This window comes from Rhinolophus sinicus, linkage group LG12 (assembly GCF_036562045.2).
Source record: "Rhinolophus sinicus isolate RSC01 linkage group LG12, ASM3656204v1, whole genome shotgun sequence".
NCBI lineage: Eukaryota > Metazoa > Chordata > Mammalia > Chiroptera > Rhinolophidae > Rhinolophus > Rhinolophus sinicus.
The window spans coordinates 30,548,921-30,573,636 of NC_133761.1; the positions used below are offsets into that span (position 1 = coordinate 30,548,921).

At 38.4% G+C, this 24,716-nt stretch overlaps 1 protein-coding gene across 2 annotated transcripts in view; it reads left to right on the forward strand.

Moving 5' to 3' along the window:
- Positions 1–472: 472 nt before the first annotated feature.
- Positions 473–24,716, forward strand: part of ANKRD46 (ankyrin repeat domain 46) — a 41,247-nt gene continuing 17,003 nt past the window's right edge. The window contains exon 1 of one of the 2 annotated variants that reach the window (XM_019716377.2): positions 473–622. The gene's annotated coding sequence lies outside the window, so the exon portion shown is untranslated. The remainder of the gene's footprint in view (positions 623–24,716) is intronic. The other variant, XM_074316281.1, reaches the window with a different exon arrangement.

Here is a 24,716-nt window from a genome sequence, read left to right on the forward strand (position 1 = left end):
AAGAAAAAATTGTTTCCAGTAAATGACTTCCCACCACCCCACCATCTACCACATTTTTAATATACATGTATGTTGAACTTAGTCGGGGAATCCTAAAAAGTGGGATGTAAATATTCAAACAGTTTTTTGAAAAAAAGAAAAACTCAGGGTCATATTTTAGAGCAATCGGTCGTTAGTTGCTATTACTAATGTATCAATTTGGGTTATAGAGATGATTTTACTTAGTGTCCAGCAACTATTAATTAATAAAACTATCCTTGCCTTTGAAGCCTTCATTTAGCCGAAGAGTGGGATGTGTACTTAAAAAAGGGCGTGAAAATTGAAAAACGCTTCTGGACTCAGATGGGAAAAACTCTTCTAGGGTTGTCTTCCCCTTCTTCCATGCTGTGGTTTGGTGTTTTGCCTAATTCAGAGCGGCTGGGCTGCCGTGCGGGCCGCCCGCCTCCAGGGGGCGCGCCGGCCACCGCGGCGTGAGGCCGCTCTGGGCCAGCCGGGGCTTGGCTTGTCTCTCTGGCGGGCTTCTCCTCTCTGGCCGGCCTCTCACGTCCGCCCGCCGCGGTCGCCGCCGCCGCCGTCGCCGGGAAGGTGCAGCAGCAGTCACCTCTGCTTGGCCGAGTCTAAGGTACCTGGGACGGGCCCGTGGACGGCCCCAGGGTGGAAGCCACTGACGCTGGCCCCCGAAGCACCGCAGAGCCCAGGCCCGGGGCTTGGCCGAGGGGCCTAAGGGGCGAGGCCACTGGGGCTCTCCCCACCTATGCGGCGGCCGGAGGGAGCCGTAAAGGTTGTCGCGAGCCCTGGGGCGGGGGGTGTGCTGCTCTTGAGGGCGGGTAAAGGCCTGCGGGCCTTCTTGTTAGCTTTTGCGGGAGGAGGCTGTGGTTGTCCGCGGGAGGGTGCCAGCCTGGATTTGCCCGCCGCGGCGGGCGGGCGTGGGGTGGGCACGCTCGCAGTTAACCCGGAGGTCCGCGCCGGAGCCCTAGCCGGCCTCGGGTCATTAGGCCTGAACGAAACGTGTGCTTTTGCGGCTTTGGCACCGTATGTGGCAGATTATAAGGAACCCGCAATCTAGGCGTAAACTGGAGCTGCTGAGATGTCAGTGAACTGCCCCGAATGGCACCTGGCCCTGGGTGCGCGCGTTAAAGGACAGCATTTGCCCCTTGCTTAACATGCAGTGCTCAGAAGCAGATTGTTTACGTCCCAGATTTCCAACCCAGTACTCTTCCTCGAGGAAAAGACATATTCTTCAAAACGTTTCACAGTGTTCAGATATGAACATAATGAGGTAACAGTTCTCATTACTTAGAAAATAATGGTGGTACCAAGGAGCTCCTAGCTTAAAGAGCGGTAATATCAGTGGTACAGGAATTATATTATAGTAATAACTATCTTCAGTGCTTACTGTATGTGAGACATTGTGCTGAGTGCTTTAAATACGTAGTAACTTTATTTAATCCCTGGAAACTGAGGTACAGAGAGTCTACTTTGTTCAAGGTCAGACAGCTAGCAAAAGGTGAGGTGGGGTTTGAGCCTCCTCTCCCTTACACCGGTGTCCCTGCTTCTGTTGCCTTTCCAGACATGTTCTATGAGATTTTATTTGTTTATTAATTTGTTTTCTAGCTTGAACTGATTTCTCTCAGGCTTAATTTTAATGGCTATATGTAAGAGTCTTATACCAACTCCTTTTTACTTTAGAAGAAATTTAATGAGAAAAATGTTTACTCATTAAGGATTATAGTGATGATGAAGTTAAACTTGGACGAGGGCCCTCACGACTCCAATAGTTTCATTTGAAATAGAGAGAGTTTTATTTGGTTGTCAATGAGCTTCATTTCTTCATTATTTGTGTTTCAATACCAGTTTTAGTGAATTTGCAATATTTTAACAGTAGTGCTCAAAGGGAAGATTTTTTTTCAATGACAGTATGATAATATTTTACAGGATGTGGGAAAGGCATTGGAGGGAGACTGAAGAAAAGAGGAATGAAGAGATTTTTGGCATGTTATTTAGAGCAAATTGAGTTAGCATGGAAGATAAAATTTTCACAGTTCTTATCAATATCAGAAGAGAAATCATATTTCCCATTGTGGAAAGAGGTTGGATATTATACTATCCCAAATCTCTTAGCCTTATCATGATTTAAGAGTTTGCATATTCAGCATCCATATAACAAGTGTATATTGAGTGTATTCCATGGCCAGGCACTGTTCTAAGCTCTTCTGAGATGCAAGAGTGAACAACACAAAACAAAATCCTTGTCCTCGTGGAGCTAACATTCCACTGGAGGAAGATAGGGGTGAAGACCAAAAAAAATAATTTTTAAAAATTAAAGTAAAATACATCCAGTCAGATGGTAACAGCTGCTAAGAAGAAAAATAAAGCAGTGAAGGGTCAGGTGGGATGGTAGGGAGTACCAGGGAGGGAGCAGATGCTGTTTTAAAATTAGGAACAGTGTCATGGAGAAGACTCTTGAGCAAAACGTGAAGGAGTACAGGACAGCCATGCAGCTCCCTAGGGGAAGACTACACCAGGCAAGTGCAAAAGCCCAGAAACCACCAGTCTTAGTGGAGGACCAGCAACGAGGCCAGTGGGTTTGAGCAGAGTAAGGAGTTGAAGGGTGGAGTCTGAGAGCTAACTGGTCCTGGTAAAGACTTTGGCTTTTTCTGAGTGAGGAAGGAGGAAATCGGAGGGTTTTGAGCAGAGGAGTTAGGGATTTGACTTTATATTTTTAAACACACTTGCTGCTATGTTTAGAATCAACTGAGGGGCAAGGATGGAAGCAGGGAGACCAGTTAGGAGGTTGGTTTAGTAATCTAAGAGAGAGATGATTGGGGCTTAGAGTAGCAATAGAATAGTAAGAAGCATTCATATTCTAGATAGAGCCGACAGGATTTGCTGATAGATTGGGTGTGGAGTGTGAGTAAAAGAGTGAAGCATGGTTCCAAGGCCTTTGGCCTGAGCTTTTGAGAGCATGGAGTTGCTGTTTACTGAGATGGGGAAGACTTGAGAATGGAGAGATACAAGGAGGTGGGTGAAATGAGAATTAAGAATTTAGTTTTAGCTATGTCAAACTTGATATGCCTGTTCATGTAGGGTTATATGAGGCTGGAGTTCAAGGGAAAGGTCCCGACTTGCAATAGAATTTGGGAGTCATTAGCAAATAGATGGTATTTAAAGTCATAAGATTGTATGAGATCTGGTACAAAGAAATGAAGATTGAGCTTTGGGAATTTCCATGTACGGAGGTTGGAGAGATTAAGGACCACAAAGGAGAATGAGGAGGAAAAGGCTTTGAGGGCAGAAGTGTGGAGTACAGGAATCAAGTGAAGAGAGTGTTTCAGGTAGGAGAATGTTATCAATGGTGTTTCCTCCTGCTGATTTGACAAGTTAAGTAAGATGAGGACTGTGAAATGACCATTGGATTTAGCAATGCAAAGGTCGCTGGTGATCATATCATGCAAGAGCACTTTCAGGAGAATAGCGGGGGGCAGAAAACCTGATTGGTGTGACTTAAAGAGGGAATAGGAGGAGAGGAATTGGAGTCTGCGAGTTTGGCCAACTTTTCAGAAGAGGTTAGCTGTACATTTTCCATGTATAAATTATGTGACAGCACTATATTCATTTCCACAGTAAATTTTATTTCCAGCTTCAGCTACTTATCACTAGACTTGGATTATTTCATTAATGACTGGTGGAAATAAAATAACTACTGCTACTACTGATAATAAAGTATTAACTTTCAAAATCAATACACAATGAAGCTTGTCCTTTTTACACAATACATTTCAGGGCTTATAAAAGTGCTTGGGTGGAGTGTGTTCCTTTGTTACTTATCTTTGTTCTTAGGTTGAAAATAAAATTAGAGGTGCTACAAACTGCATTTAAAAACAAAAAACATACATACAGAAATTGAGAACCCAGATTAATTTTGAAGTATGCTATCTCAGTAGTACTAAGGACAGTGCTGGGGTACATCATTTGTATTATAAGAAACCACCAGTCTTAGTGGAGGACTAATTAATTCATAAGTAACAAAATAAAACTACACTTGTCTATCGTTATTTGTAAAATGTTGACTAATATTTCATAGAAAGTAAATAATATGGGTTAAATAAGGCAACATGGTTTAAAAAGATAATAAATGCATAAAAAGAGAGTGTAATTTTTATCTGAAGACATGAATTTACATTCTTATTTCTGTCCTCAGCAAGTCAGTGCTCAGATTCGAATACAAAATAATCTACAAGGCCTACAGTATATACCAGATTTACACCATCTTGACTTTGGATGCGAGCTCTTTCTGTGGTCTTGTCATGTACTTTTTCCATAGCAAATACATTCATCTGTTGCATTCTAAGGATTTTAAATGATTAGATAAAATGTTTTGAAGTTTACTGTTATATCTACTGACTTTTAAAATCAATTTTTATCTGGAAGATGCCGGGTCCTTCAGTCTACAGATTGAAATCTTTTTTTCAACTGAGGAAATTATTCTCTTAAATTTGCCTTTTATTTTGTCTTTGTTTTATTCTCTGGGAATTTTTCATGGCTTGGCTCTGCACTCTAGTTCTTATAATCATCTCCCTTGTCCTTTTACACTTTTATTTTTCTTTTGCACATCTTCTGAAGTTAGGCCTTTCCATCACTGATTTGATTTTCAGTGATATTTGTTCTGTTCCTTACTGCTTACAATTTATATTGTAAATTATTTTTATATTTTTATTTAACGTAGTCAATTTTTTTTAGCCAGTGTCCTAATACTATTTTTCCCTCTCACTCAGAGTTCTTAATTTTTGTTATATATTTCTAAAAGCAGTTTGTTTGTTTTTTCTATCCCTAATTGGAAATAATTTTTAGTGGTGTGCTGTAGAGCTAATGAACCTATTCTCTTCTAGTGCAGAATTTTTTCATTTACTCCATGTTGACTTTCTTCTGTTAGTCAACCGAACTGTTAGTCTGTTATTCATCTTTTAAAAGTGAAAGAACTCTTGAGATTGTCATTATACGTTTGACCCTTGAACAACACAGGTTTGAATTGCACAGGTCTACTTATACGCAGATTTTTTTTTTCAAAATATACAGTCAGCCCTTCATATCTGGGGGTTTTGCATCCTTGGAATCAACCAACCATAGCTGGAAACAGTATTTTTGCATTCCCAACTACAGGTTCCCAACTGCAGATTACCAACCATGGGTTGAAAATATAGTTTTTAATCTGCAGTTAGTTGAAATTGTGAATGTGAAGAGCTGGCCGACAGTAGATAAATTTTTGGGGAGTCAGAAGTTATATGTGGAGGTTCCAATCAAGATGGCAGAGTAGATAAATGCTGTGCTTGCCTCCTCCCAAGACCATATTAAAATTACAACTAAATTATAGAACAGTAAACTGGAGAACCACCTGAAGACTAGCTGAACAGAAGTACCATAATTAAGGATATAAAGAAGACACATCAAGACTGGTAGGAGGGGCAGAGACATGAAATGGGCTGGCCCCACACCTACATGTGGCAATTGCAAATTGGAGGGATATCTCAGTGGCAGAAGTTCCCCCTGAAGATTGAGGGTTCCCAGCCCCACACTGGGCTCCCCAGCTCAGAATACCAGTGCTGGGAAGAGGAGCCCCTACAACATTGAGCTGTGAAAATCAGCAGGGGTCCCATTTGGGTGAGACAGAAGGCTGCTAAAAACCCAGGCATCCTCTTAAAGGGCCTGTGTAAAAACGCACTCACCCTGGGCTCCAGCAGAGGGACAGTGACTTGGGGGACACAGAGGGAGGAACTGAGTTGTGTGGCTTTAGGGCAAGGGCTGGAGGGACAGCCGCCATTATCCATGTATTGAATGCTCCTGCTACACAGCCAGCAGGCAAACACCATCTTTCCTGTGTTGAGCCCTCCCCTCACATGGCCAAATCTCAGTCTGCATCAGCCTAGTGAACACCACTCACCCCACCCTGATGACTCCCTGAGACCCTTCCCCACCCAACTCACGCACCACCAGAGGCTCTTTCACTGGTGGGCAGCCAGCCCTGGCCTGCACACTGCTGGAGGTTCAGCAGCAAGTAGCTGGCCTCAGATTGCACATTGTTAGATGTTCTTTCAGCAGCAAGCAGCCAGCCTTGGCTCATGGATCACCAGAGGCTCTTTCAGTGGCAAGCAGCCGGCCTCAGCCTGCACTGCTGGACGTTCTTTCAGTGGCAGGCAGCTGGCTTTGGCATGTGCTGCAGTCTTTCTATTTATTTATTTAATTTTTTTTTTTTTTGCAGTCTTTTTTAAAAGCCTCAAAAGGTCTTCAGGCCCCAGGCAGGTGGCGACTGACCTCGGTGTGCCGTGTACCTCTTACTGAGTGTTCCCAGGCTCAGCTTTGGTGCCAAATCAGAATCTGCATTAACCAGGTGGATGCCACTCTCCCCACCCTGGTGACTTCCAGAGCCCCTCGCCTCACCCAACTTGTATACTGCCTGAGGCTCTTTCAGGACCTGAGCCTTGTGTACAGCTGGCAGGCAGTGGGCAGAGGGCCTTGGGGCTCCCTGTGCCTTTGCCTAAGTGGACCCAGGCACAATACTGATGGCAGTTGGCCTCTCACACATGCTTCCGGGTCCAGCACAGGCAGCAACCAACCACAGATTGCTTTGTAGCTCCTACCAGGTAGTCCCAGGCTGGACACAGGCAGTGGCTGACCTTGGCCTGCATAGGAGCTCCTCCCAAGAGGCCCCAGAACCAGCATTCATGCTGCCCGGCTTCAGACCACAACAGAGCACCACCTGATTAGCCCCACAAGGGGCACACCCAAAGGATGGTCTCGGCAGGCACCAGAGCCCACTGGGGCAAATCCTTTTCCATGGGATCAGCCCCCACATAGCAGCTTGTATGCTTTGGTCATGGCCAATCCTCACGGCCAGTTAGCCTGAGGGTCAATACCACTCACTGATGTGCCAGCAGCAGTCAAGGCTCAACTACAACAGGCGGGCATACACAAGTGATACTTCTGGAACTCCCATCTCAGGTGATCAGGGAGACTGTGCCACTAGTTCCCATAGGTCACCTACATAAGGCCACCCTACCAAGACTTGGAGACATAGCAGATCTACCTAATACGTAGAAACAAACAGAGATGCAGCCAAAATGAGACAAAGAAATATATCCCAAATAAAAGAGCAGGAGAAAACTCCAGAAAAAGAACTAAGTGAAATAGAGGCAAACAATCTATTAGATACAGAGTTCAAAACACTGGTTATAAAGATACTCAAGGAACATAGTGAGAACTTCAACAAAGAGATAGTAGGCATAAAATGGACATAGAAACCACAAAAAAGAACCAGTAAGAAATGAATACAATAACAAATGAAGAATACATTAAAAGAAATCACCAGCACAGTAGATGAAGCAGAGGATCAACTAAGCAAATTGGAAGACAAGGTAGCAGTAAACACCCAATCATAACACCAAAAACAAAAGAATTTAAAAGATGAGAATAGTTTAAGGGACCTCAGAGATAACATAAACTGCAACAACATTCACATCATAGGGGTACCAGAAGGAGAAGAGAGAGCAAGGGATTGAGAACTTATTTGAAGAAATAGTGACTGAAAACTTCCCAAACCTGGTGAAGGACATAGACATACAAGTCCAGGAAGCTCAGAGAGTCGCAAAGAAGATGAGTCAAATGAAGCCCACACCAAGACACATTATAATTAAAATTCCAAAGGTTAGAGACAAAGAGGGACTCTTAAAAGAAACAAAACAAAGGTAGTCAGTTACCACAAGAGAGCTCCCGTAAGATGGTCAGCTGATTTCTCAACAGAATCTTTGCAGGCCAGAAGCGATTGGCACGAAATGTTCAAAGTGATGAAAAGCAACAAACTTACAACCAAGACTACTTTACCCCACAAGGCTATCATTTAAAATTAAAGGCAAGATAAACAGCATCTTGCACAAGAAAATGCTAAAGAAGTTCATCACCACCAAACCAGTATTACAGGAAATGTTAAAGGGATATTTTTATGAAGAAGAATGGGGAAAAAATAAAAGATCAAAAGTAGGAATAATAAAATGGCAATAACTATGTGCCTATCAACAATCACTTTTAATGTAAATTGATTAAATACTCCAATCAAAAGACATAAGGTGGCTGAATGGATAAGAAAAGAAGGCTCATAGGTATCTTGAATACAAGAGACCCACTTCAGATTGAAAGACACAGACAAAGTAAAAGGCTGGGGAAAGATAGGCGAATGGAAACAAAAAAGTTGGAATAGCAATACTTAATTTCAGACAAAATAGACTTTAAAACAAAGGCTGTAATGAGAGACAAAGAAGGACATTACATAATAAGTAAGAGATCAACAAGAGGATATAACCATTGTAAACTTTTATGCACCCAACATAGGAGCACTTAAACATATAAAGCAAATATTGGCTGGCCCAGTGGCTCACGTGGTTGGCACACTGAGCTCCTAATGCCGAGGTTGCTGGTTCAATTCCCACATGGGCCAGTGAGCCGCACCCTTTACAGCTAAGATTGTGAACAGTGGCTCTCCCTGGAGCTGGGCTGCCGTGAGCAGGCAGAGGTTGGGTTGAGCTGCTGTAGGCTGCTGTGTGCTGCCTTGGGCTGCTGTGGGCTGCCGTGGGCTACTGTGGGTGCCTTGGGCTGCTGTGGGCTACTGTGTGCTGCCATGAGCAGTCGGTGGCCAGAGTGAGTGGCTGGCAGCCAGCACGAGTGGCTGGCAGCTGCCGAGAGCTGCTGTGAGCGGTCGACTGCCTCACCCGGGGTGGGGGGAAGCGCAAGGTTCATAATAGCAGCATGGGCCAGGGAGCTGTGACATACTCAAATAGACTGAGAAACAACACCTTGAACTGAAGTGGGGGGTGGGGAGGAGACAGAAGAAGGAGGAAAAAATTATTGACTGACATAAGGGAAAGATTGACAGTACAGTCATAGTAGGGGACTTTACCACCCCATTGACACCAATGGACAGATTTTTCCAGACAGAAAATCACAAGGAAACAATGGCCTTAAGTGACACACTAGACCACATTGATTTAATATACATTTTTAAAGCATTTCACCCCAAAGCAGCAGAATGTACATTCTTTTCAAGTGCACATGGAACATTTTCCAAGACAGACCACATGTTGGGCCACAAGACAAATCTCAATAAATGTAATTTGAAATCATATCAGGCATCTTCTTCTACCATAATGGTATGAAACTAGAAATCAACTACTAGAAAAAAAAAACTGAAAAACACGTGGAGGCTGAAAACATGCTATTAAGAATGGGTCAACAGTGAGATCAAGGAAGAAATCAAAAGATACCTTGAGACAAATGAAAATGAAAACACAATGACCCAAAATCTATGGGACACAGCAAAAGCAGTCCTAAAGGGAAACTGATAGCAATACAGAGCTGCCTCAAGAAACAAGAAAAATCTCAAATAATTTAATTTTACACCTAAAGGAACTAGGAAAAGAACAGCAAACAAAGTCCAAAGATAGTAGAAGGAAGGCAATAATAAAGATCAGAGTGGAAATAAATGAAATTGAATTTAAAAAAAATACACAAAATAAATGAAACCAAGAGCTGGTTCTTTGAAAAGATAAAGTTGATAAACCTTTAACCAGACTTATCAATAAATAGAGAGGATTCATATAAATAAAATCAGAAATGAAAGAGGAGAAATGACAACTGACACCACATAAATATAAAGGATTATAAGAAAATATTACAATTATTTGCCAACAAATTGGACAGTCTGGAAGAAATGGATAAATTCCTAGAAACATATAATCTACAAAGACTGAGTCAAGAAGAAATAGAAACTTTGAACCAACCGAGTCCTACTAATGAAATTGAATCAGTAATCAAAAAATTACCCCCCCCCAAAAAAAAAGTCCTGGACCAGATGGCTTCACAGGTGAATTTTGCCAAACATTCAAAGAAGAATTAACACCTATCCTTCTCAAACTATTCCAGAAAAGTCAAGAGAAGGGAAGGCTCCGAAGCTCATTTATGAGGCCACCATTACCCTGATTCCAAAACTAAAGACATTACAAATACTCGTGCGTGTGTGCGCATGTACACGTGCGCCAATACCTCTGATGAACGTAGATCAACATATCCTCAACAAAATATTAGCAAATCAAATTCAGCAGTACATTAAAAGGATCACACACCATGAGCAAGTGGGATTTATTTCTGAAATGCAAAGTTGGTTCAGCATCTTCAAATCAATTAACATAATACACACATAAACATAATGAAGGATAAAAATCATATCATATCAATAGGTGCAGAAAAAGCATTTGACAAAATCCAGCACTCATTTATGATAAAAACTCTCAGCATAGTGGGAATAGAGGGCATACCTCAACATAATAAAGTCCTTATATGGCAAACCTCAGCTAATATGTTCAGTGGTAAAAAGCTAAAAGATCAGGAACAAGCCAACGATGTTCACTTTCACCACTTTTATTCAACTTGATATTGGAAGTCCTTGCCACAGACAAGGAAAAGAAAACAAAAGGCATCCAAATTGGAAAGGAAGTAGTAAAACTTATTATTTGCAGAAGACATGATACCATGTGTAGAGAATCCTAAAGATTCCACACAAAAAAACCCAAACTATTAGAACTGATAAATGAATTCAGTAATGTAGCAGGATACAAAATTAATATATTAATATTCAGAAATCTGTTTCGTTTTTATATACCAAATATCAGAAAGAGAAATTAAGAAAACAATCTCATTTATAATTGCACCAAAAAATAACTAGGAATAAATTTAACCAAGGAGGCAAAAAAAAAAAAAAAAAAATCTGTATTTGGAAAATTATAAGACATTGAAGAGAGAAATTAATGAAGATACAAATAAATGAAAGCATATACTGTGCTTATGGATGGAAAAATTTATCATCGTTAAAATGTCTGTAGTACCCAGAGCAATGTATAGATTCAGTGCATCCCTATCAAAATACCCATGGCATTTTTCACAGAACTAGGACAAATAATCCTAAAATTTATATGGAACCACAAAAGACCCCAAATAATCCCAGTAATCTTGAGAAAGAAAAACAAAGTTGGAGGTATCACATTACTTGATATCAAAGTATACTACAAAGCTATAGTAATCAAAACAGCATGGTACTGGCATAAAAACAAACACAGATCAATGGAACAGATGATAGAGCTCAGAAATATGCTCATACCTATATGGTCATTTTAATCTATGACAAAGGAGGCCAGACTATACAATGGAGTAAAGACAGTCTATTCAATAAATGGTGTTGGGAAAACTGGACAGATATATGCAAAAAATGAAACTGGACCACCTTATACTACATAGAAAAATACTCTCAAAGTGGATTAAATACTTAAATGTAAGACCTGAAACCATAAAACTAGAAGAAAACATAGGCAGTCAACTCTCTTGACACTGATCTTAGTAATGTTTTTTCTGATATCTCTCCTTGGGCAAGGGAAACAAAAAAAATAAATAAATGGGACTATATCAAACTAAAAAGGTTTTGCACAGCAAAGGAAACCATCAACAAAATGAAAAGACAGCCTACTAAATGGGAAAAGATATTTGCCAGTGATACATCTGATAAAGCATTAATATGCAAAATTTATAAAAACTCATACAACTTGACTCCAAAAAACTAACAATCCAATAAAAAAATGGGCAGACGGCCTGAATAGACATATCTCCAAAGAAGACATACACATGGCTAATAGACATACGAAAATATGCTCAACATCACTAATCATCAGAGAAATGCAAATTAAAACCACAATGAGATACAACCTCATACTGTCAAAATGGCTATCATCAGTAAATTAGCAAACAAGTTTTGGTGAGTATGAGGGGGAAAGGGAACATTTGTGCACTATTGGTAGTATTGCAAATTGGTGTAGCCACTATGGAAAACAGTGTGGAAGTTCCTCAAAAGTTAAAACTAGAGCTAACTTATGACCCAGTAATTCCACTACTGGGTATTTATCTGAAGAAATCCAAAACACTAATTCAAAAAGATACATGCACCTATTTGTTCGTTGCAGTGTTATTTACAATAGCCAAGATAGGAGGCAACTTAAGTGCCCATCAGTAAAGAACTGGATAAAGAAGTGGTACACATATACAGTGGAATTTACTCATAAAAAAGAATGAAATCTTACCATTTGCAACAATATGGATGGACCTAGAGGGTATTATGGCAATGAAATAAGTCAGACAGAGAAAGACAAATACCATATGATCTCATTTATATGTGGAATCTAAAGAACAAAATAAATGAACAAACAAAACATGATGGTTGCCAGGTAGGAGGGGATTGGGTGGCCTGGGTGAAAAAGGTGAAGGGATTAAGAAGTACAAATGGCTATTTATGAAACAGTAACAGGGATATAAAGTAAAGCATAGGAAATATAGTCAATATTGTAATAACTATAGTTCCAGGTGGGTACTAGACTAATCCGTGGAATCACTTTGTAAATTATATAAATGTCTAACCACTATGCTATACCCTTGAAACTAGTATAAAATAATACTGAATGTCAATTGCAATTGAAAAAGTTAAAAAATAAAATTGTTTTACTTATACAAAAAAGGTTATACGCGGATTGTTGACTGTGTGGTAGGTCAGCGCTCCTAACCTCCGCACTGTTCAAGGGCCAACTGTACTATTGAATTTGTCCTACCAAATTGTTCAGTAACTTTCTATGAAAGACTTTTAGATTTCATACAAGGAAAATAATTAAAGAGTTGGATTTTATGTAGGTATACCATAAAGGACTCAGTTGTGGTATTTTTAAAAGATTTACCTATTTGAAATCATTTTTGGTATTATTAGAACTTAAGTTTATGGTTATATCTTTGTAATAAAATCCTTTTTTCCAAACCAGTAAACAGACATTAGAATGATCAACTTAACTCAAACTTTATATGTCAGTGACAAAGGAACAGCTGATTTCCAGATTAAATAGATGCGTATTCCTTTCCCCCCCTAGCTTTATTGAGGTATTACTGAGAAATAAAAATTGAATATAGTATTTATGTTGTATAGCATGATTTTTTAAATCGTGTACAATGTGACGATTTAGTTCTTATACACTGTGAAATGCATAATTTAGTTCTTATACATTGTGAAATGGTTATCACAATGAAGTTTATTAACACATCTATCATCTCACATAGTTACATTTGTGTGTATGTAGTGAGAACACCTAAAATCTACTCAGCACATTTCAAGTATACAATACAGTATCATTAACTCTAATCACCATGCTGTGCATTAGATCCTCAGAGCTTATTCATCTTATAATTGAAAGTTTGTATACTTTAACCAACATCTTCCCATTTCTCTCACTCTTCTGTCCCTAGCAGCCGATATTCTACTTTTTGGTTTTATGAGTTAGACTTTTTTAGATTCCTCAGATAAGTGAGATCATACAGTATTTGTCTTTCTGTGTCTGGCTTATTTCACTTAGCATAACGTCTTTCAAGTTCATCTATGTTGCTGCAAATGACAGGATTCCCTTTTTATGCTTGAATAATATATTCCGTGTGTGTGTGTGTGTGATTTATTATTCATCTCTGATGGATACTTAGGTTGTTCGCATATCTTGACTATAGTGAGTAACACTACAACGAACACACAGAAATCTCCTCAAGATAGTGATTTCATTTCCTTTGGATATACGCATGTACCTAGGACAGAAAGCTTGTTCTTTTTTTTATTGCTGTTCAGTTTTTCACAGAGATTATTAGCACTTCCTCTAAAGCAGTGTTTTAGAAACCTTAAGTAATTTAAGCTCTGACTTATCCATCTCTTATAGGTTATCCAATTTCTTGGTGTATAATTGTTTGTAGTAGTCTGTCATGCAGGGACTCATACAGGTCTCAGCTCCCGCTCCCCACGTAGGAACGCAGGATCTGGTGAGGCCAAAAAGGAACACCCACAGAGCCATAGATAGGGGAGTCATACCACTATATTCTCACTGGCGGCTGGGTTGGAGACACAGGAAGCAGGAGCCACACGATCTGCAACCTGCTGTCCACTTCTCTCTGCCAACCAACCTCACTTGCTAACTGCAATCCGCTCTTGCTAACTCAGCCACCATCTTCTTGCTAGCCCCCATTCTTCTGTTAACATAGCCGCGGCAGTTATGTTAGTGGCCATTGGCTCACTGGTTACAGCTGACGGCCAACTAGCCACAGCTGATGGCCATCCAGTCACAGTTGATGGCCATTTACTACCCGAGTGAGCACCTTTCCACATGAGGGCGAGAGCCTGGAAAATGCACTCCTGGCTCTGTCCCCACATAGTCTCTTACAATCTTTGGTGTTTCTGTGGTATCAGTTGTAACTTCTCTTTCACTTCTAATTTTATTTATCTGAGCCCTCTTTTGTGTTCTTGGTTAGTCTATCTAAATGTTTGTCATAGGTACAGAGAACAAATGGATGGTTACCAGAGGGGAAGGGGGTTGGGAGGTGAGCAAAAGGGATGAAGGGGGTCAGTTGTATGGTGAATGGTCAGTAACTAGACTTTTGGAGGTGATCACTTTGTAGAGTATACAGATGTTGAATTATGTTGTATACCTGAAACTTATATAATGAGATTGTTAGAATATTTTATCTAGGCATTTTAACTTTGGTGGCATTTTTAGTCCCAATATTAGTCAGTTTTTCCAGTAGCCAAATGGCACTGCTTCTTTCATTTAAATGTCTTGATGTCCATTCCCCATCTTTTGGCTATATTTTGCTTGTTGATTATTATGTTGTTTTTTTCTTAAAACAAAAACTGGTATTGACTATAAAAGAGTTTTCCCATAACAAGCTTATTTTTATCTCTCTTGTTTATTCAGAGTGTCTTTCAGCTTGTTCTTTGTCTCCTTGGTCAAGTCCTAGAATTTACCCAGCTGTTATTCAGTATCCAGTCTCCTGAGCTGTTTGTTCCATTTAAATGTGAGATTTTTTAGGCCTTAATTCAACTGCTCCTTGAAGCAGTTGAATAGAGGTCATTGTGCCCCACCCTTTCTTTGACTTTCGTCTTTTGCAGACAGTAACATAAGCAATATATTTGTTTCCTTCTTAGAAAGAAATAACAGGAACATATAGCAGTAGATAATAGTAATGATCACTTTAGGTTCTGTGTCATTTAAATATTTTCTTCTAAGTAACAGAAAACCTAATTTAAATTGTCTTAATAAAAAAAGTTATTTATTGATACCTGTATTTGAAAAGTTCAGAGTTAATATGAGCTTCAGATGGGGTTTAATCAAGGATTGGCTCTTTCTCTGTCTGCCTTACTCTGCTTCGTGTGTGTGTGCACGCACACACGCACGCATATATATAAGATATACATGTCAAAATGATGAAAACAACTTTAGATGTCATGTTTATGCCATATTTTCAGAAAAAAAGAAGAGAATGTGTTGCTGTATCATTCTAAGCAAAGAGTCTTATTGGACTGGTTACATGTCCATGTCTAAATAAACCACTACAGTTAGGGAAATGTAATATGTTACATGGCTTAAAATAACCAGGGCTGACCCCTTCAAAGCATATGGGCAGCAAAGAGTTAATAGTGTTGGGTACTAATGGGACAGAACAATGTAGGAATGGCTTTTTAGGAGGTAACCAGTCATGTTCACTACAGTGGCACTGGGCATCTGAGGAAATGAAAAACACATAGTTAGTTTTAGATTAAAACGGTACATTTAGTTCATGTTTTAGTATGTGGCAATAATTGATAAAACGTAAAAAGTGGAAACCCAAAGTATGTAGTCAAAACAATAAGTTAGCTAAATGTCTCTATATAGTAGAAGCACAAAGTGATGAGTGGAGCTGTAGTTGTTCCGGAAGTGGGTAGTGGCAGCCAATATTGTGGCCTTCTTAAAAGAGATCTGCACAAGACAATACGAGTAAGTTTATGGCTTACAGTCTGGGCTTTGGGTACATATTCCCTAAGCATACAAGGAAGCCAAATAAAACTGCTCTTAACTGCTGTCAGAATCTAATGGCTTAAAGAAGCTGGACCTAGCAAGGTGCGAGGATGCAGTCTCACAGTCAGAAACTGAACCAAACTTTTGGCTCCGTGGCTGGATCTGTAATAGCCCCATTGTCACTTATAGACAAGAGCTCAAACTTACCTTGTCTAAGACCTGGTTCTGAACTGCATTCCCAGATGGCAAGGCAGAGGAACTGTATGAGGGAATAAGCATCAGGGGAGGAAGAATGGAGAACAAAAACAAATAATTCTTTCTCCCAAAATAAGCTTACAGCAAAAATTCTAAAATGAATGAAAAAGATCCAGGGCCAAAACAAAACAAAAAAAAACCCCATTCAGTAATATTAGCATTAGAACACACATTCAGTCCTGATGTAAATAAATTAAGAAACCATCCGGCAAAGACTTTTAAGTGTCTGTGCTCAAAGAGAAAAAGGACTCACATTTATTAAAAATGAAGAGTAAATTATGAAACCAAAAGTAACAAAAACAGGTGGATATTAACAACCAATTAGAGCTCTTAGAAATGAAAAGTACAAAGGTTGAGATTAAAAAAAAAGTGTGATGAACTTGTAGACTCAATCCAATCAGAGAGGATAAGTGAATTAGAAGATAGTGCTGAGAACTGCACCTACAATGTAGCACAAAAAACATTGTTTAAAAGAAAAGGACAAATTGATAATTGAGTTTCCAGCGTATATATAATATAGTTGAACAGCAGTATTTGAAGAGATAATAAGTTAGAATTGTCCAGAATTCAAAAAGGACTTGAGTGCTTAGATTCCATGTACACTCTGAATTCCACACAGGATAAATAAATCCTCCTAAATAGATCACAGTGAAACTGTAAAACAGGTGAAGTGAAAACTTTGAGACCAAACAAAGTGAAAAAGACATTCCTTACACAAGGACAACAATTAGACTGAAGCAAACATCTAGCAATAAAAGATACCGGGAAACTGTAGAATAGTTCGCTTCAAAGTGCTGAGGGAAAGTAACTATTATTCAAGAGTAAAGTCAAAATAAAGCTATTTTCCAGTTTACAAAGGCTTAAAAGAGTTTAATACTCACAGATTCTCACTGAAAGAACTAAAGAATGTACTTCAGCCAGAGGAGCAAATCCAGAGGGGAGGCATGGGATTCTTTTTTAAAAAAGAGTGATCTGATTGCTAAAATGTTGGTAAATTTAAACTTTTTTTTTTTAAGTTCCAGAAGAGAGGTTGATTTTTTAAAAAGTAAAGCTAAAATTCTATAGATAACTCTTATGAAGTGGAGTGTTCTATGGTGGTTATAACATGTACTGGGCATTGTGTTCACAATAGAATTTCTACATAATTTTAGACTTTAACAAAAATTATTAGCATGTATGTCAAAAAATAAAAATAAGCAGTTGAAGAAAAGAAATATAATAGTGTTTAAGCCAATACAGAGGAATGAGGAGAATATAGAGAAAAACGTAGTTGAGAGATGATAGGAAAGAAGAAAAAATAAAAAGAGGAACAGAAAACACAAAATAGGATAGTGGAAATAATCCCAAATAGGTCAGAAATCACATAAAATGTAAGTTGATTAAATTCACCTATTGAAAAAAAAATCTTCAAAACAATTAAAAAGCACTTTGTTTCCTATTGTTTACAAGATACATACCTAAAACAAAACTGTACAGAATGGTTGAAATAGAAAAATATCCCCCCACAATGATAACATAAAAAGCTAGTATAATAATATCATTAATGTCAAATGTTGAGGCAAGGAACATTAATAGGAATAAAGAAGATTGCAGTTTCTGCAAAAACAAAGAAGTAATTAAAAGGATACAGATCTCAAAGAAGAGATGAAACAATTTGAAGATAAAGGAGTTGGAAGATATGGAATTACATTAAGATTATGTTATCTCCAGTTAATATAGAGATATATTTCAGCAGCTGGAAAATAACTTCTGGTAAATAGCTGGTAAATAACTTCTACTTCTTGGAAATTAAAAGACATTTAAGCAGTAGAAGTAGACATGATTTCTCTTTAAATGTGATATCAGTTTTATTGGTACATAGTTATATTTTATTAGTCTAGTTACATTTGTTGGCCAACTTCAATGAGTGTCTTAATGCCTGTTGTTACCATTTACGCATTAATGCCAATTTCCATACTCCATTGAAAGACTTATTTGAATGCATACTTTTCATTTGGACCATGCATTCATTTAACTAAAAAAGTAAAAAGTATAGATTGATCACTTAGTATGTAACAGGCACTGCTAGACACTGTGGATCATGTTGAACAAGACAAGCTCCTTCCCTCAAAGAGCTTACATTCAAATGGAAGAGACATATGAGGTCTGACAATTAAGATCATGAACTTGTTGCATTGATGTTGCTAACCTTTTTTTTGTATCAGAGGGATTATTCATTATGAATTTGTACCAACTGCACAAACAGTTAACCAAATTTACTATTTGGAAGTGCTGAAAAGGCTGCGTGAAAAAGTTAGACAACCTGAACTTTTCACCAACAATTCATGGCTCTTGGCATCACGACAGTGCACCAGCTCACACAGCACTGTCTGTGAGGGAGTTTTTAGCCAGTAAACAAATAACTGTATTGGAACACCCCCCCCACTCACCTGATCTGGCCCCCAATGACTTCTTTACCCAAAGATAAAGGAAATATTGAAAGGAAGACATTTTGATGACATTCAGGACATCAAGGGTAATATGACAACAGCTCTGATGGCCATTCCATAAAAAGAGTTCCAAAATGGCTTTGAAGGGTGGACTAGGCACTGGTGTCAGTGCATAACTAACTTCCCAGGTTATCAACCATAGTGATATTCAGCAATGAGATATGTAGCCACTTTTTCTAGGATGAGTTTGCGAACTTAATTGTCCAACCTCATAAATGATTAACTAAATCAGAAAATTCTACATTGATAAGAATCAGGAAGGAAGTAAACAGGGTGATGTGAGAAGTAATTTTGGGACATAAGTTCACTTGAGCTGAGACCTGAGTTCTGGCAATGAGCCAGTTGAGTATAGATCTGTCCAGGGGAAATACATTCCAGTAGAAGGAAAAGTAAGTGCAAAGACCCTGAGGCCAGAAAGAGCTTCAGCGAACATAAAGGAGTCAAGTGGGGCTAGAGTACAGAGAACAAGAACGGTATGGTTAAAATGAAATTAGGTAGGCAGGAGCAAAATCATTCAGTGCTTTGTAGACCGTGGTAAGGATTTTGAAGTTTATTTTAAATGCATTGGGTTGCCATTCCGTTGTCTTATTTAAAACAGAAGAATGACATGAAATGATTTATAGTTTTGAAAGATTTTTTTCCTGTGGGGAGAAGTGAATTGTACAAGGGCAAAAGTGGAACTGGAGAATGGTTAGCAGTTTATTATAGTAGGCTCAGTAAAAGGTCATGCTTGGACCAGCGGAGCCACTAAAAAATTTTTTAGCTTGGAAGTGATGTTCAAAAAGCATGAGATGGAGGTGACAGAAGAGAGAATGAGACTGAGAGACCAATTAGGAAGGCAATGGAAAACTTCATGTATAAGATTATTTGTTAGAACCCAAATTAAGAATGGAGGCAGTGTGAATGGAAAGGAAAAAGAATTTGAGAGAATGGGGTGCTCTCATCATCACCCCTGACCTCCTGCAGGGCAGAAATAATTTTACCTGCTGATACCAAAATGTGGAAATCCTTTTTTTAAAAAATTTATTTTATTTTTTACACACACCTTTCCACACTCCTCGGAAATCCTTTTACCCTTAATTCAGGCTGAACTTTTTGAAGGGGAACTTTTGCTAGGAAACGAAGCAAAACCATTTAGCATCTTTTATTTGTTCATTGCATATAGTTTTCAAAGTTCTTCTGTAAAAACACTGAAGTAAATAGGGTAGATAGTATCCCAATTTTTCAAATGAGGAATGTGAGGCTCTTAGAGATTGGCCACTCAAGACTGTACCTTAGGAAATGGCAGTCAGAACCTAAGATATAAATCTTTTGATTGGTATCTGGTCCTCAGTGCTTATCGTAAGAATAATTCCTGGTAAATTCACAGAGCACAAATCTGTTCATTCAAGTCTTTAAGTCTGCATTCACTGTTTATAGCAAATAATCACTCAACTGGTTATTTCCCCTAGCGTCAACCTTGTCTAGATCGAGAGGGAAACGGTACTTTTGGGTTAGCAGAACACTGACACTGAGATTTGATCCAATTCTCAATTCCTTCTAGAAGTTGGTTTCAGTCTTTTCCATGATCTTTAGTCCTCTCATGCCTTCATGTCTTACGTTACACTTACGCTCGTTGTCCTTGCTCCTATACTTCTTGGTCCTCTGGATGGGGAAGGCCTTTTCTGCCTTGGTGGAAGTGGGGATGCATCTTTCTTGAGGATTAGAAGGAACCAGAAGCTGGCTGAAGAGAGGGAAAGTTGTGCGGACAGATTTCTTCCTGCTTGAGGTAGCCAAAAGAGGGCTGAGAGATGTGAATAGGAGACATTTCATAAGGTGTGAGGAAATGGCAAAGGTGGAAGATTGGAGGTGGTTGTCAGAAGGGGGAGTTATGTGTTAAGATCCGGGTGGTGGAATCAAGTTCCAGTAAGGGTGACTGAAGTGTGGAAATAAAGGTATTTGACATTGAGAAGATTGAAGAACTCTTGGGTTAAACTTTTTTAAGTGATAAATTGATACACATGAAACCATCAAATAAAATATAATGAAAAACTAAAATTTGGGCCAGAGAAGATAAAAGGGAAGTGGTAGAAAAGACAATACATTTGGTAAAAATATTTTAGATTTATTTGCATTAGTATCACTGGGGGAGACATGCTATAGTATCAGTGGTGATTTAATACTTACTTTGCACTTAAAAGTTGAATTTGTTTTTGTGACTGTTCTTATACTTCTCTACCATTTAAGATGCTACACATTTAATAATCCTAGATCATTTTCCACATCCAAAGCTGTGAATTCTGATAATGTACTTTGTTTCATTTATCCAAATACAAGAAATTTATTCTCTCATCTGTTGTTTGAAGACAGTGAAGTCATCTTTTGATAGCATTTTAAAGAACAGTTTTCCTATCATAATTTTCTTTGCTTGACAGTGTGGTTCTCTTGAGTACAAGGGCAAAAGTTCAAAGTAGCAATTGTTCAAAGTTTAAAAAAAACAAAAAACACGAAACTCTTCCTAACAGTTTTATAGTACATCATGCCCCTATCCACAGGTCATGTAAAAAATTATTTTTGAAATGCACACATGTGCCATATTACTCCCAATCTTCTTAGTATTTGTCATAGACCAAATGACAAAATACAGTCATGTACCTCATAACGACAGTTCTGTCAACGACGGACTACATATATGAAAGTGGTCACATGACAGTGTAGTGGAGCTGAAAATTTTCTATCACCTGGTGGTATGGTCGCCAGCCATCATGACGTAGTGTAACGCATTACTCATGGGTTTGGAGAGATGCTAGTGTAAACCTCCTGCACTGCCAGTCGTATAAAAGTACAGATATACAATTATGTACAGTACATAATACTTGATAATCATAATAAATGACTTGCTGGTACTTATTGTACTGTACTTTTATTGTTATTTCACAGTGTACGCTTTCTACTTATTAAAAAAGTTTGCTGTAAAACGGTTAACGCTGGCAGCAACCATTTGCATCTCATGTTTACTTAAGTGTGTCTTGATTGCATCATTTCTTTTGAATCTGCTTGATTTAATCTCACGTTGTCATGCTGTACAGATGTTTGTAGTCTAGGTGTGTGCTAGGCTCTACCATCTAGGCTTGTATGCGTGTACTCTATGATATCTGTACAAAGACGCAATCACCCAATGATGCATTTCTTAGAACATATCCTTGTCACTAGGCAGCACATGGCTGTAGTAAATAGTTTTGAGAGATTGAAAATAAGGACCAGAAAGAAAATGAGGTTTGTATTTGCTAAATCTAGCAAGCGATTTTATGTTAAGAAAAAAACTGTTGAGAAGACATTTCCTGGAAAACAGCAGATCTGGAAGAGCCATGTAGTTATTAACATTTGAGATCCTTAGTCACTAACCACTCTTTCTTATGTTGGTCACAAGGACCTGGCAGGTCTCTGGGCAGTCAGTAAAAATAGTTCCATGGGCAACCAGTATAGGAATTTGCCAGCCTTTATCCCCATTTCTGAAAGATTCCCTAGAACTCTGAGTACATAGATGCAAACTGAGCCAACTCACAGATCTTCTGTTTTAATAGGAGAGGCTGTGTGTGGGCCAGGTCGCAGTCAGAAAGAGGATTCTTGTAATTCATTGCTCCTCTACTCAGAATTATTGCTCTACTGAAGCAGCTATCAGGACTGTTGATTCAGCTCCTCTTAAAATACTGGCATTTCCTACTTCTTGCCCCACCTCTTAAGCTTCTAAGTGGCAGCATGAGGAAAGTTCCAGCCAAAAAATACAACTTTTGCCTATAATCCTCTACTTACACGTATTTTTATCCTCATAAACTGGGCTAGAAAACCTAGGAGGGAAATCCCTAGTTCTCTTTCTTGAACCCAAAGCCATTTCTAAGCACATAACTCCCTACTTGCTTTTCCCTGGGTGTCACACGATGTCTCCCCAAATTAAATTATCCCAGTCCAAAGGAGGGACAATGGGAAAAGACCACAGGCACTCTTTAAAGCCTCAGACACTCCTCTCAGCTCCCTTACTCAGACTTGACTCACTTCCTACCAAAGATTTTATCCTTAATTCTTATTTAAGTGGAGAGAAAGAGGCAATGTCTAACACCCCATATGGTGGTCCTTTTGCGGCTATACATAAACGGGCCGTTTTTAAAGGCTGGCTGGCTACGTTAGTTTCTTAGTCCTGTTTTCAGTCTTTTTGTTTGTGTGTTTGTTTTTATTTTTTGTTGCATATCCTCATTTACCAGGGCCCCCAGAGGGTAAGAATGAATGGGGTAGGATGTGGGTATAATAATGATGTGTAAGGAGTTCTTGAATTTTAAGAGTCTACCTAGGCCATAAATGTAGGCATCATGGAGCTCTAGACTAGACTAGTGATTTGCAAAGCTCCACACACAATTAGACCACACTTCAAAGGAGTCTATTAGATCTTCTCTGGGTTGTATAGGGAGGGCCCTTGTCCACCCTGTGTCACTAGACTGTTTATTTCACATGAAGGGTGCAGTACATGCTAATACCTAATCTAGCCCGTTGTATAGAATGTGGAAGGGGACAGATTACAATAGAGTTGTGAAAACAACTGTTACGTTGAGGATGTACCGTATTTTTCTACTATGAATCAGGACTAGGGCTAAAACCTGGGGGTGAGGGGTAGTGTGTAAAGTTGCATATGAAGTTACAACCGCTCTGGTTCTCAGTATCCTTATCTGTAAAATAAGGAGATTGGGTTAGATGAGCCTGGATGACCATTCCAGCTCTAAAAATTTCATGGGAATGTTTGTTTTTCTTAAGATCACAATCACGTGCCTTCAAACTACTTCAGGTGAAGTCTGGCATACATTTTTTGGAATATTTAGAAATAAGGAATAATTTACAAAAGTTGTAGTTCCTGTATTTTTAAATGACACTGAATAAATGAATAAGAATGTCATTTTTGTAGCACTTTATTCTATGTAAATGAAATCTGATAAGGTGGGTTCAATGAGGTTTAGATTTCGGAATAGTCCCAGAATCGTATTTATGCTATTAATTTGCTTGGTAAACTTTTTTAAGGAAAATTTAACTTCATACCTATGCTGAATTTTCACAAATTCTAAAGAATTAGTGAGAATTTTAAGTAACTATGCAATTAAACTGAGAGAAATTTCAGTGGCTCTTTTCTTGCCTTGTATCTGTACTAGATGCTAAAGTTGCACTTGAAGCCCAGGTAGACCACAAGGTGGCAACATTAGGCCATAGAAATGAAGTGTAGCTGTAGCTAGGAAAAAAACTGATTTTTAAAAAAAATCAAAATGACTTTTTACAGAAGTAACATATGTGCATGAAAGACTTCAGGTTGACCTTCCAGTGCTTATCTAATGTCTTGATTATTTAATTACAAATTAGAAGCTTCCAGTGGGAGGAAGTCCCTTGCTAAGAATTTTAAACATGGTAGAATTTACACAGTAAAAATTTTAGAAAATATTGAAAGGAATTAGAATAAAATAAAATATCCAGAGTGACCAATATTCCCTTGTGAACAATTAATTTTTATTTATTTTAAGGCAATATCTTTCTAAAAGTTGAATTGTAACTAAATGTTAATACAAACAAATAATAAAGTAATATGAATATTGCAGGAAATATATATCATAAATCCTTCTTTGGTGTTTTTTTGGTTTCCTGATGGAGAAAGAAAAATTTAGGCAAGTGTTTTCTCACAATCTCGATGAGTAACAAAAACTTGACAATAATGAGTTAAGGAATTTAGTCACTTCCTGTAAAGTAGAAAACATTTCCAAATTTTTTATTGTTGTTTTCTCACATTTTAAAAAATTTGCTTCGTATGAGATGATTGCAAAGAGTTAATTCAGAGTATATAAGTTAGACTGATGTTTCCTGTAAATTAAGAAACATTTCCAGATATTTATTGTTTTTCCACAGTCTAAAAAGAAGTTTATTTTCAATGAAATGATTCTAAGGAGTTAATTCAGAGTGTGTGGACTAGAACTAATGTTTACCTTTTTATAATTGATGAAAAATTTGCTAAACTGATTTCTTATATAAA